Source organism: Mytilus galloprovincialis, chromosome 11 (assembly GCF_965363235.1).
Source record: "Mytilus galloprovincialis chromosome 11, xbMytGall1.hap1.1, whole genome shotgun sequence".
Classification (NCBI taxonomy): domain Eukaryota; kingdom Metazoa; phylum Mollusca; class Bivalvia; order Mytilida; family Mytilidae; genus Mytilus; species Mytilus galloprovincialis.
Window position 1 is genome coordinate 7,133,323 of NC_134848.1, and position 14,236 is coordinate 7,147,558.

General features: G+C 32.4%; 1 long non-coding RNA gene across 1 annotated transcript; it reads right to left on the reverse strand.

The window, feature by feature from the left end:
• Positions 1 to 731: 731 nt before the first annotated feature.
• Positions 732 to 9,248, reverse strand: LOC143051572 (uncharacterized). The gene is made up of 5 exons (XR_012970842.1): positions 9,170 to 9,248; positions 6,740 to 6,895; positions 5,824 to 5,924; positions 3,701 to 3,813; positions 732 to 1,387 (listed from the first exon to the last, which is right to left on the reverse strand). It is a non-coding gene; the product is annotated as an uncharacterized LOC143051572 (long non-coding RNA).
• Between the last annotated feature and the right edge of the window lie 4,988 nt (positions 9,249 to 14,236).

Below are 14,236 nucleotides of genomic sequence, written 5' to 3' on the forward strand. Positions count from 1 at the left end.
ATCTATTACTGGAACAGCCTTCCTTTTAATAAACATATTGGATACAATCAAATCAATCAAAACATGTTTTATTAATTTTATTCTTTATTATAAAACTTTAATTTTTTTAAATTTGTATATATATATATATATATATAAATGTAAATGAAAACATTATCATAAATACCTAACAAGAAAATTATCTATAAATTAGTGACATGCATAAAGCACAATTTATATTTATCATGCATAATATCATGGTACAAAACAAAATAGACAAAAAAGTAACCTATTAAAAAATATGGAGCAAGAGGGCACAAAGTGTTTTTGAGAGATTGTTTTTAATAGGAAGACAAATTCAATAGATATCTTTATATTATATTAATCTTTTATAGACCAAGTAAATTTATCAACAAATTTACAAGTTTCAAAAATTAATAATGAACAAACAATTTATCTTACAAAAAGACAATGTTTAATACATTTTCTTTTATACATTTAAATAATTATGAATGAATTAATTGTGACTTTTTGACTGAGGCTTGTTACTCTAAGTCCTATGGCTTTTTTTTGTTTTTCAACAGATATTGTCAACAATCAACAAACATAAATATGATTAGTCAATTCCAGTTTATATATTCATCTTAATTTTAAGTACAATTATTTGCAACAATGAAGTATTAGCATATCATAATCATTATGTATGTTTTTCTGTACATGTATTTATGACATTTAAAAATCACGTTTTGAGGTATTATATATTAAATTATATGATAAACACATCCTCTATGCAATGAAGACAATCCCAATAAAAATACTAAGATTTAGAACTAACCTTTATTATACAAAAAAAAATCACTGTTGTGACACAAAGTTTTTTTTTTGTATGGAGTCTTAATAATTTGTTTATATTTTAGAAATTTATATTTATTTATGCCAAGACTCTCTAATCTTTTCAGAGAGGCATTCATAGTGGACAGTCTTTATGGCATATATTTTTTTCATAACTAAATATAATTGGGGTGGATTAATACTACACATATCAAGAAATAATAAAAACACAGGTCATACTTACAAGGTATTCAAGAATGACATCTTAATCCTAAGAAATAAAAAAACAAAACAAAGTAACCTTACTAAAAACCTTCAATAGTTGTCAATGGTACTCACGTAGGAAAAGGTATAAAAAAAACAATTACAAGATATCTAAAAAGGAGCAATTACAAAACAGATCGGTATATTAGAACAATACATTACATAAATTTACATAACTCTATCGTAGTGGTAAAATATCAAACATAAGCTCAAAACTAAGTGCAATAAAACAAGTCTTCTCTGTTCTTTAAAGCCATTCTTGCCATTCACTCTTTGACACTTGTATGGCAAGCACTAAGAAGTCTTGATAAACCTAAAATAGAATTGTTTTCATGTAAAATTCACAAAAACTGGTTCAATTATTGAAATAAACATACATAATAAAATGGAAAAAAAAGTTGAACTGTTCAGATCACATTCCAGATAACTGACTTTTCCAAAGATATATTAAGTCAAGTTGGAATGATGTCTTAGTTCTGGTTTTAGGCATGTTGCAAAAAATCTCTTTTTTGGTTTAAAATATTTTACAAAGTATAATGCAATATTATATGACTGGAACATCTTAAGCTCGAAAGTTGGATCAAGCTATCAAAACATTAAGTGTGATAAAGTGTATTTAAATTAAAAAAAATATATCCTTTTAAAATAAAGGGCAGATAATTACATTGATTTGATAGGACACTTTGTGTTTTGTATTTATTTTTAAAGAACAGAAGGCTGCGGCCCCCTATTTTTATTTGATGTTTCAAATGTTCTTATAATAAGTAATTCTCTGATTAAATTTAAATGTAATGCAACTGGGTGAGTATCGCAACAATAAAAACTTGTATTCTAGTTACTAAAACATAGATATGTTAAGACTCCTGATTCACCTGTACTTTTGTGGAGATCTAACTTCGTAATATATGTAAAGAATATAACAAGGACTTTTGTGATCCTAGTTTGAAACAAGAGTGAACACAGAACAGCATGGATAGGATTTGCCATTCTGAGTGTATTGCATAAAACTGGGAGTCAACCCACTAAAGGATACCCCACCCCCATTCCAATTCATCTTCTGAAATATTTCAGACCAATATGATTTTCCTTCATGCACATTCCCAGGCGGTGTACTGCACTTGATATAAAATTTCAACAATATCGATAAAGCAGATAAGGAGAACATCCACTTATCTTACTAAACACTGTTGCAACATATTGCAACATTAAACAATTAAGATCCATTTCCCCCTTAAAATATTTCAGACCAGGATTATTTCCTCCATATACATTCTCTGGTGGTGTCAGTCTACTGTGTTAATTTACATCAATATCCATCAAGGTAATTAAACATAGTTGCACTTACAGGTCCTGTTGCCACTTATTGCAATATTAAACTAATTAGGTTCAATTATCTCCCTTGAAAATTATTGGATCTGGACTATTTCCTACAAACTAAGTAAATTCAATTATCTCCCTTGAAATATTTTAGACTGTGTAAAGTTTCATCTAATTGGTACATACATTACGGAGGAGTTAAGTTTACAAGACATATGAAACAGACAGACAGACAGACAGAGTGATTCATATAGTGGCGGATCCAGAACTTTTCCTAAGGGGGGCTGACTGACCTAAGGGGGGGGCCCACTCCAGTCATGCATCAGTGATTTCCTATATAATCAACCAAATTTTTCCCACAAAAAGGGGGGCCCGGGTCACCCAGCAACCCCCCCCCCCCCCTGGATCCGCCTATGGATTTGCTGAAAGTATTTTTGAGTTATTGTCCAATAACTGGAAAATTCCCCCTTTTGTAATGAATAAAACCCCATAACTCTGAACTATAAAATCTAAAATTTATATAATTCTAAAGGGAGCTTACATCAATAGATATAAACAATTCACCAAAGTTCAATAAGAGCTGCTGAAAGTATTTTTGAGCTATTGTTTGAAAACTGGAAAATTCCCTTCTTATTAATGAATAAAACCCTGTAAATGGGAAACACAAAAAATCTAAAATTTATAAAAATTGAAAGGGAGTTTATGTCAAAAGATATAAACAATTCACCAAAATTTCTTGCAAGTTGGTGAAAGTCTTTTTAAATGATTGTCAGAAAACTGGAAAATTCCCCTTTTTTTAATTAATAAAACCCTATAACTCAGAAACTTAAAATCTAAAATTTATAAAAATAAAGGATCTCACCTCAATAAATATAAACAATTCACCAAAGTTTTATGCAAATTGGTTTAAGCCTTTTTGAGTAAATGTCTGACATGTTGACGATGGACGGACAGACAACGGTATACCATAATATGTCATGTAACCAGGCCTATAACAATAACTGTGAAAAGACAGTTTTGTGTCATTTCTGAGTTGATTAAATGTTTCATAAGTTATCCCATGGAAACTGTTCATGGCAGCATGTCCAGTCTGCCTTACTTGAACAGAGTACTAACCAGTTTTCTATTGGTTAATAAAACATAAAATTTCAATGAAAATTATGTTAAAGATGAATTGAAACATTATCCAATATGCCTTAATTAAATGGATTTTGATGAAGTTGTTAAATTAAAGTGCTTGTTTTTCAGAGCAACTAATCCTAAATATACTTCCGTCTCAAACACAGCATTTTTTTGGGGTGATCGATACCATTGTAGGTCCTGGATTTCTTTCAACATCACCAGACAGCTGTAGGATTAACCTTTTGAAGTTCTTCCAGTACCTGCTTGCTAAAACCTTCACTATTGTTACTTCATTACATCCTGAAACAATAAACATATAGATATATATTTGTATCATATATGTAATATTAAAAACAGTAGTTTTATATATTTGATAAATAGCCAGCTGTTTAATATGTATTGCTCAACTTTGATGAGTACCCTTTATCACACTCCTACTCGGATTTCACCTTTGTGACAGTAGTGATTTAGACAAAATAAAACGGTCATTAGGGCATGAAGCCATTTATTGAATTGCATCATTGTTTGGCATGTTATGTCACAGACATCAAGCGTTCATATTCTGGCACACGAAATGCAACTATAAAAAAGATCTCAATGAAATACCATACAAAACACACAAAAAATAAAAATAAACAAAATAATTCTATGAACAACATGACTCAAACTGTAAGGTAACACAGGTGCTTCCAATAAATAAATAAGCGTTTCTCTTTAACGCTTTCAAAACAGAAGTAAATCTCAGGTGCTAGGGGTCAGAAAGCAGTTGATATTTACTCTCCTGTTTAAATATATGATAAAGCGTACAAAACATGACGAAATCCGTATCACATGCCATACAAGATATCTTATATAGTTAAAAACATATCTTATACAGTTTATAAGATATTTCATATAGTTTAGGAGATAATGATGATAAAATTGAGAATGTGTCAAAGAGACAACAACCCGAATATAGAACAGACAACAGACAACTGCAGAAGGTCATTTCCACATCAGACTGTGCTGGCTACCCAAACTTTAGATACACCAAACCAGACCCTTTTCAGAAACATGAAATATGTGGTATCATTTATACATTTCAATGTGTTCTACAAGGATCACCAGTACTATATACACCTTTCAAATAAAACTCAATTACCAAACTATATTCTATATATTTTGATATTTACACCTTAGTTATGCCTATTCTGTTTTAAATACTTTCTACTTTCAAGTATGTTTTTTTTCTGGCCCAATTTGGTGGTGGTACATGTTTATATAAAGTCTATCCGAATTTTTTGGCTAAAAATTCTGCTCAAACCAATGCTTAGGGCGATCTTATACTTGCAGTGATTTTTTTTTGGCTCTGTGTTGAAGGCTTTACTGATAATAGTTATGAAAAAGTGCAATAAAGCCCTGATCCTTTGATTTTTGTGTGTGCTTATAGTGCCTTGAAAACAAATAAAATCCTGTGGACATCCATACTCTTATTATGGGAAGAAACATCCTACTATATCTTACTAAGCTGTATCTCAAAAACTGTAGGAGGAGAAAGCCGGAAAAAACAATGTACTCTTATAGAGAAAAACAGACAGTGGGATAGACAGGGTTAATTAATTGAGCCTTTACATTTTTTTAAATTTAGTTTACCAAAAAAATAATGAGACAAATGTCAAAAAAATATAATAGGCACAACAACTGTGCAAAATGTTATTGGCCTAAGTGTTTTGAGGCTTATACAAGACAAATCTCATAATATGAGATTTCTTACAACAAAATATACGCTGAATTTCACATTAATATAATATACACATTGCACTCCTTCCTAAACATTTTGAACATATATATCAATAAAAACAAATACTGATTTTAAAGAATCACATTAAATTCCTTACAATACCAAATCCTTAAAAATAAGTTTTTCTCAGAGGATTTGCATTTATATGAGGTCAATATTGCAATACTTTTAGAAATTGTTGACTACGGTACATTTGGTTGTGGATTGAGAGTTGTCTCATTGATAACCAAACCACATCTTTTTTTTTTATAAAGTATCATTCCTCCCTTTAAGATTATTATATAAAATAAATGGTGATATGATGTTGTCAACTACATAATATGGTAAACAGACTTTTTCTACTATTCTATAAAACTGAAAAAGTCTCACCCATAATTATAAAGACTATGTTATCCTTTAAAGTTTTGCTACAGATCATATCATCAATTGTTCTCTTAAGTAAGAACTTTATGTGCTTCACAATAAGCATGATTGACAGTTTGTCAAAGTAGCAATAAACATTACGTTAGTCATACAAGAGAAAAGCATACCTTTCTTCTCAACATCAGAAATAGGACTAAAAAAAAAGCTTGATCACAATTGTTGTCTTTTCTTTGAGCACATAGACCAACTCTTTTTGGTACATATATCCCTATAAAAAGAAAGTTAAAATGGAGATTTTAGTTATCCCATAAGTTAACTATAAGTGAAAACAAATACATAATCTAACTAGGGTATGTAGAAAACCCTACATTAAACTTGCTTTACAAAACACTGTCAAGAATATTATTTTGTCTAGACCATTATTAGTTATTCCATGTGAAGGACAATTTTTTTTTTCAAAATAATATTGTAATACTAAACTCTAGTTACTAACTAAATAGTAACACATTATTCATTTTTTTTTAAATTAATTTCATTGAATAAACTGTTCTGCTTGTCCTTCTCCAAATAATAACTCCTGACATGAAGATGCATGTAAAACTAATAGAATAGGCTGGACAAAATGCTGGAGGTCATGCACATTAAGTTAAAAGGTAAATTGGGAATCTGTATACATGTACTGTCATAATATTATTGAACTATTAACCCTTTTAATCAGTACAATAAAATAAAAATGTCTTCCATAATAAGTTAATATCCTTAATCATCTAAACATCTTCCTCTTATGTCAGCAGAAAATAATACAATTATTGATATAGCTATTCACATTCAAATCATGCAAAAAACTGTAAATATGGTTCATATGAACCAGTAATTCTATAGATTGAAATTGCCTTAGTACATCAGCACATGTATACAAGTATCTGAGTATGTTTTGAAAATGTAAAAGATTAGTTTCCCATGTAAACTTACTGGTGATTCAGTAAAAACAAACATTATTGAAGCAACAATATACCTGTAACCTGTCTCAAACCTATTTATATTAAATTTTTGCTTAAAAGTATCATTAACATCTCATATCACCTTGTAAGGGAAAAGTAAGAGTGTGTATTGAAACTGAATCAATGCCACTTTCCTCTTTTCGTTGGATGTTGAATCTTCCAGTCTAGTGTGTGGTCTGTTTCGGGCAAAAACTATCTAATCTTTGGTGGACTTTTAGTAAAGCAGATTCTTTTCATTCTACAATAAATAAACAAATTTCAATATATGTTCTATTTGTTTTACATGCAATGTATCAAGTTTCATTAAAACCATTCACATTGGGAGTTTTGCTTGAAAGATACATTGTACTACAATAAGTCTTCAATTATCTCCCCTTTATAAATTATGACTCAAATAAATGGGGAATGTGTCAATGGGACATAGACGATGCACCCTAGGCATATCATATAAAGTTATAAAGGGACATAACTGAAGAAGAGTAAAATTGACCCTACCCAAATGTGCATGTTGATTTGTGGTGTCAGATCAGTATTGTGTATAAGTTTTATTACATTTGTTTGAGACTAACTTATGTTTGAGAAAGGAAGCAAAAATTCAGCATTTATTTCCATTTTTTATGCTTATTACCACAAAATACTTTTGTTACACAGCATAGTTATGATCCATTTGTAAACTTTGGGAAGTACGGATGTGCAAAAGGATAAAGACATACAGCTGGACACGGGTAGAACTTTGTGCCCCCTCATCATTTCAAGGTATAAGAGGAAAAACCTTGCAAGATGATCTCAAAACAGACAGACCAACATGTATCATTATTCCTATGTTATCGTAGTTTGTTGTGGTATTAGTTAAGAAATAGTTCATGGAAGCCAAAGATTGTTGGAAATTTACACATGGCCTTGGCTGAGATATTCAAATTTTATCCTGAGCGTTAGTTGATAAATACGGTCTTTACAAAATTGAAGTGAGGGTTGGTATTTTGTGTGTTTGGCTGTTCTTTTTTACTCCTTGTTAGATCAAGCTCAAACATTCTAATAAATCTGTAGCTTGCATGGATTATTTCGTGAATAACTGCTCGAGAAAACCTGTTTAATTTTTTTACTTCTCAATCCCAACATTTGACATCTTTAATTTACATGTGTTTCTCGTAAGCGACTGTCAAATTCAAAATTGACATTTCTTAACCAAAGAGCCGCCATGTTGACTTGCTGAAATCTGTAAAATGTTAGAATAATGCATTAAAATAGAAAATAAAACATATAAATACATCAGAAATCCATTTATCATACAAATTTCTATTGTTCACGTAATGGAAAACCTTCAACTCTAGCGTTTTCATTTGTATGACGTCATGTTTTGAAATGACTTGAATTCGCCAAAAATATTAATAGACTTTCGCGAATTTAATTTTATTTTGATATTGTTGATTTCTCTGAACTCTTGGGCATTTATTTTTTATTATGCATCTGAAAAAGAATAAAAGTTCTTTTGTCTTTTTTAATTGCCATTTTTAAAACAATAAAATCGGCAAAGAGTTTGCAAAGTAGGTTACAATACATGTGGATTTACGTGGGAGGTATGTTGTAACATCCATTATTATGTACATCTCTGAGTCTGTGCTAAGTATAGATATATTGAGAATTTTATCACGGTGTTGCATTTACTTTTCTACTTGGCTTGAGGTACCTGTCACAAGTCAGGAGCCTCTGGCTTTTGTTAGTCTTGTATGATTTTTAATTTTAGTTTCTTGTGCATAATTTGGAGTTTAGTATGACATCCATTATCACTGAACTAGTATATATATTTGTTTAGGGGCCAGCTGAAGGACGCCTCCGGGTGAGGGAGTTTTTCGATGCATTGAAGACCTATTGGTGACCTTCTGCTGTTGTCTGTTTTATGGTTGGGTTGTTGTCTCTTTGACACATTCCCCATTTCCATTCTCAATTTTATTGTTCTTACAGAAAGTTTCAATTACAGAGGCATCCTGGTTTCAAAACACTAGCGTGAACATTCCTTGGACGAAAACTTTATTGTTTACATCAATGCAGGATTCAAATACACCATAAATCCTCCAAATAAAGTACACTGGCGGAATCAAACCACTGTTACATAACCACATCCTTGCATTATAGGACTAGTTGCATGGTCTACAGTTAGCTATTCTATACCAGCTGAACCCTTATTATATTAAAATTAAGTTTTAGTGGCAGCGATTCATGCCACATAATTCTGCAAGTTTTGTGCAATAAACAGATAAACGTTCTGCAATATAATGTGGGCTTCTGGATCTCTGAGTGTGGTGTTATCAATAAATAAATAAACTAATATGTCTTGGTAAGCTTGCATTTAATGTAGCACCATTCTCATATTATCCCTGATAAACAAATGTATTTTTTCATGTTGTTTTGCCTTCAACTTTTGAGGGGGAAGTTTTTGCACTTGCAGTAAGACATATGTATTTCATTTTAATATTTTGGAGTAGATAGATATAACATTTCTCTATTAATCAACCTCATGAGAGCAGGTTTCTGTCTCCTGTTATAAATTGTCCCACTTTCTAGGCCAGAATTTAATTAATTTACGAGTCAAAGTGAAAGTGAAAGTGAAATTGACTAAACGGAAAATAAATTTCACAACTTCCGGTACAAACGTATGTATCAATTCCGGACAGTACATTTTGCTATCGGCCTCAGCTATGGGCTGACAGAGAGGTTGCGCGTTTTGCAGTTAAAAACTACGTCGTTAATCAATATAAACGTTTGACAAATATTTATGTTTAGCAAATATAACTCAATTTTTCATAACACGTTCAATTAGATTCATCGATCTGCGGGTGGGTTTTGGTTAAACAATTCAAGTTAATCAGTATTAGGGCAATTAAATGTGTTCCAGTTTAAACTAAAGACACTCGTTTAATATTCTACAATAAAACGTGCTTTAAGTCAAATCAAAAAGGGACGGGACGAGGAATGAGAATTATTGGAAATAAACCTTCGTAGTATGTAGTAATATCAAGTAATATGTATAATTGTTTACAAGTATAAATGATCATAAATGCATTTAATTCTCAACTTACTTGAATCTTTATTTTACATGATGCAGCGTTAGTCGTATCATGACAAGATGCAAAAGTTTGGTCAATTAATGTAACAATGACCTCTACACTCTCTGTTTGCATGTGGCTTGAAAGTTATGGGGTATTGTTTTTTTGTATGATTATACAAGAAATACAATGATTGGTCAATGTTCAGCCTCTGTGTCATACCAAAATATCTGTGTTATTTACTTGAATAAGATAACCCCATACTCAGTTTATCCTATGTGCTAACATTGTATAATTTCTGTGTTACCCTTATTGAATAGTATAACTCCATACTATATGCTAAATTTGTATCATTACTGTGTAATCTTACTTGAATAGGATAACCCCATACCGTATACTAGCATGGTTATAATACGGTGTTACTCTATTTCCATAGAATAACCCCATAACATGTGTTAACATGGTATACCATATGGTCTATTGAACAACGTAACTCCACTAACATAAGATCTATTGAAGAGGATGACACGGGTTGCATCGGGTGTCAGAACGCCTTTTCTGTCATCTGCCAGTCGTCACATTGTCAACAATTTACCTGTTCCGATATATCCATTGACAAGCGTGTTAACAAAGAAAGTTGGCGTTGTTCGATGTTTACTCACCTTAGAAGTAGGTCAGATTTATTTCCAGCTGTTGTTAAACCTCTCCATTCCAGCCATCTTCTTAAGGATACATTTCCGTACTTTTCAAGTATATTAATATTAAGTTTTACATCAGGAACATCGTCAGGTTAAATTTATTTTTAGTAAGCTTGAGTGGACGCCATGCTTGGTTTGTATGCACATATACCACGTGATCAATACATCAATATCCATCACTATTTTGTGGCGTAGCTACCGAAGTTTGCTATTGAGTTGATTTAAATCGTTTCATCTTCAATATATCACAAGGATAATTCAACATATATCCCAGATTGTTGGCATGTTTGGCCATGGACGCAGTTATCCAAAACCATCGACTGGCATGCCATTCATTAAAGTTAACTTGAATTTGTTCTAGAGAACCACTGAATTGAATGGAGCCAATCATGCCATGAATGTTATTTGTTAGGTTCGGACCAAGTGTTGTTACTATGTAGCTGATCAATCGTTCTAAATGGCTGCCAGCGGGGGACTTCGTTTAACATAGGACACTATAGGAAATACATACAACTGTCTTCTTCTAGAAAACCACTGAATGGAATGAAACCAAGCATAGCATAGCATGAACCTCAATATCAAAAATCTATATTAATACACGAAAAAGAAAATAAACAATAAAAAAATTGGTATTCATTAGACATTATAGACAAATCAGACAACATTGATCTCGTTTGTCCAACAATATATCTAAAATCCTCATTTCCACGGTGCATTGCTCAGTGTTAAGTTTTTGTGTTTTTGTCTGGTTTTTTTTAAAACCATAAGCTACAGGTAAACTTTATTTGTTGTATGGAAGAATGTAAGCTAAACATGTCTGTCTGGCATTGTGCATATGACCTTGACCTCATTTACATGGTTCAATGGTCAATGTTTAGTTTTTTTTTGGTTAATGTTAAGTTTATGTGACAGTACTAAAGCTTCATAGTTAGTATAAAATTAAGAATGGAAATGGGGAATGTGTCAAACAGACAACAATCCGACCATAAAACACACGGCAGCAGAAGGTCACTAAAAGGTCTTCAAGGCAGCGAGAAATTCCCCCACCCGGAGTCGTCCTTCAGCTTGCTCCTTTACAAATATATATACTAGTTCAGTGATAATGAACTCCATAATAAACTCCAAATTATACACAAGAAACTAAAATTAAAAATAATACAAGACTAACAAAGGCCAGAGGCTCCTGACTCCGGACAGGCACAGAAATGCGTCGGGGGCTATCAACATAATATCAATGATTAGTAAAGAAGGCGAGATATTTCAGCATGTGCACTCTTGTTGTATTAATAATCATGTTTTTTTTTCAAAGAGCCATTAAAGGGGAGATGTCTCTAAATAAGTTTTCAATAAGAAATTATGCTGGACTAGTAGGAAACTTTTTAATTTTACTTGTAGCTAGAAAACAAGTTCAGTGACACCATTTTCTTTTTCCTTTCTTAAAACATATTATAAAACCTATTTTCTCACAGTTACTTAAAATTATATCCCGTCCGAAGGGTGACTGGGGAATAAAAATATGGTCACTTGGTCTTCTCCCTACCGGCAGTAAAACGTTTGCCTACGTGGGGCATCCGTTTGGCTGTGCGGGATGTATTAAGTTCGCAGTCACGTCCGGTCAGAATGGGGACGTTAAATCCGATGTCTCGTGTAAATAGAGTGCCACGCTTTGAGGGTCCGTAGGTGGCCTGTTGCAAGACAAAGCTTCTGTACCTCTCCAATACACCCTCCTTTTCCAGTGGAAGTCATTATAATTTTTCCGAGCATCACCCCAAATGGCCTCAAACGTTGACAGCAATTTCAAGATTGGGAACAAAATTGAAGATGTTGGGTTTCGTTTTGACTCTAAAAAAAGGTCAGAACTATCGAAAAAAAGACATAAATGCAGAAGTATTTTGGGCACAATTACCGGAAATTAAAAGAGTTACTGAATTGAAAGAAGAAAATCCAAAATGGGGACCTAGAAAAATTTCAGAGATGGTATAAGGTATAACAGAAAGAATGATAAAAAAATATATACAATCGTATTTTTTTGACAAAGAAATAAAACAGGTTTACGGAAGAAATCAAAGCCTAAATGTTGGACATAGATAAAGTCAACAGTAGTATACCGCTGTTCAAAACTCATAAATCCATGGACAAAAAACAAAATCGGGATAACAAACTAAAACCGAGGGAAACGCATTAAATATAAGAGGAGAACAACGACATAACACTAAAATGTAACACATATAGACAAAATCCCACGAGAATAACAAATATAACATATATATATAACATCAAAACCAAATACATGAATTTGGGATAGACAAGTACCGTGACACGTCTTATCGCAATGTGAATTTACACTCAAAAATAAGAGAAAACAAACGACACAACGTTATAATGTAATACACACAGAAACGAACTATAATATAACAATGACCATATTCCTGACTTGGTACAGGGCATTTTTAAAGGAAAAAATGGTGGGTTGAACCTGGTTTTGTGGCATGCCAAACCTCGCACTTTTATGGCCATGTGAAATATAACATCAAAATGACAACACAGGACTACAATATAAATAAATTGGAGAACACAATTGACAAAGAATCACACGAACAACAGCCAACAAAAGGCAACAAGTTCAAAATTTTAATACGCCAGAAGTGTATTTTGTCCACACAAGACCTATGTGTGACGCACAGATACAAAAGTTTGAAAGCCGAAAGATGCGTAACCAAATTAGAGATTATACAGATGATTAAGACAAATCATGAAACAGACCACAGGAAAAATATACTGTTTATGAGACAATGAGACATGCTGTATTTTTCACGTAGGAAGAGAAAGAAAAAAAAAATCTAATTTAAAAATGAAATAACCTGCTCTATCTGTAATGCAGCTGTGGAGCTTCCTACAACAACAAGGACTAAAAAACCACTTCCAGCCACTTACCCAATTAGTCGATGGCAGATAGACTTGAAGAAAATGCCTTGTTATAAAGGATTTAATTACGTCTGTAACATTCTAGACTGTTATTCCAGGTTTGCGTTTCGAGCAGAAGGACGTGTTACCAGTCGTTGTGTTATTGTTTAGCTTTCTTCCATTAACCCCAGACCAGAAGGACGGGTTACCCGAAGCAGAAGTATTTGTATTATTAAACAAATAACTTCTGGTATTGATATTTATCAAAGGTACCAGGATTCTAATTTAGTACGCCATTTTGAGTGTGTTTAACAAGGCTGAGTTATTAATTTTCAAAATCTTCATATTTGTTATTATTAAACACTCATCTCAATCACAGAACCAATGCCTCTTTTTTCTGCCTCTTCCCTCCGGACACCTTGGTAGGGTAATCGGGAATTTGACCCTTTTCCGCTCCTCGTTTTGCAGTGCATTGCTAACAGAGGCTAGGCCAGGGCTCATGTAACGTATTAAATATTATATAATGCTATCATGACTATCATCTTGGTTTGCCGCCTCACTTTCTGGCAAATCCATTTTTGATGAGGATCAATAACACCATGTAGAACGGCTATGTTCGACACGGGGTGGCAATTTCGAAGCGAGGAAAAACTATCAAGATATGTTCAAGTAGCAAAATTTCGTTTTTACAAATTCTTATTACCATATAATGTATTGCACGAAAGGATCTGAAACATAATTTAGATCCTGCAAGCAGAAGCAGTCGTTTTCAGTGCTCTGTTTCCTCAAACACCTCTCCCTAGTTTTCCGTGTTGCAGATTTTCAGATTGGCAGTTTGTAATGTGTTTTCATAATATAGTAAATGTGTTTGAACTATAAAGTATCAGAGAAAGACGATTTATATGCAAATCTATTAAATTTTTATTAAAAGCC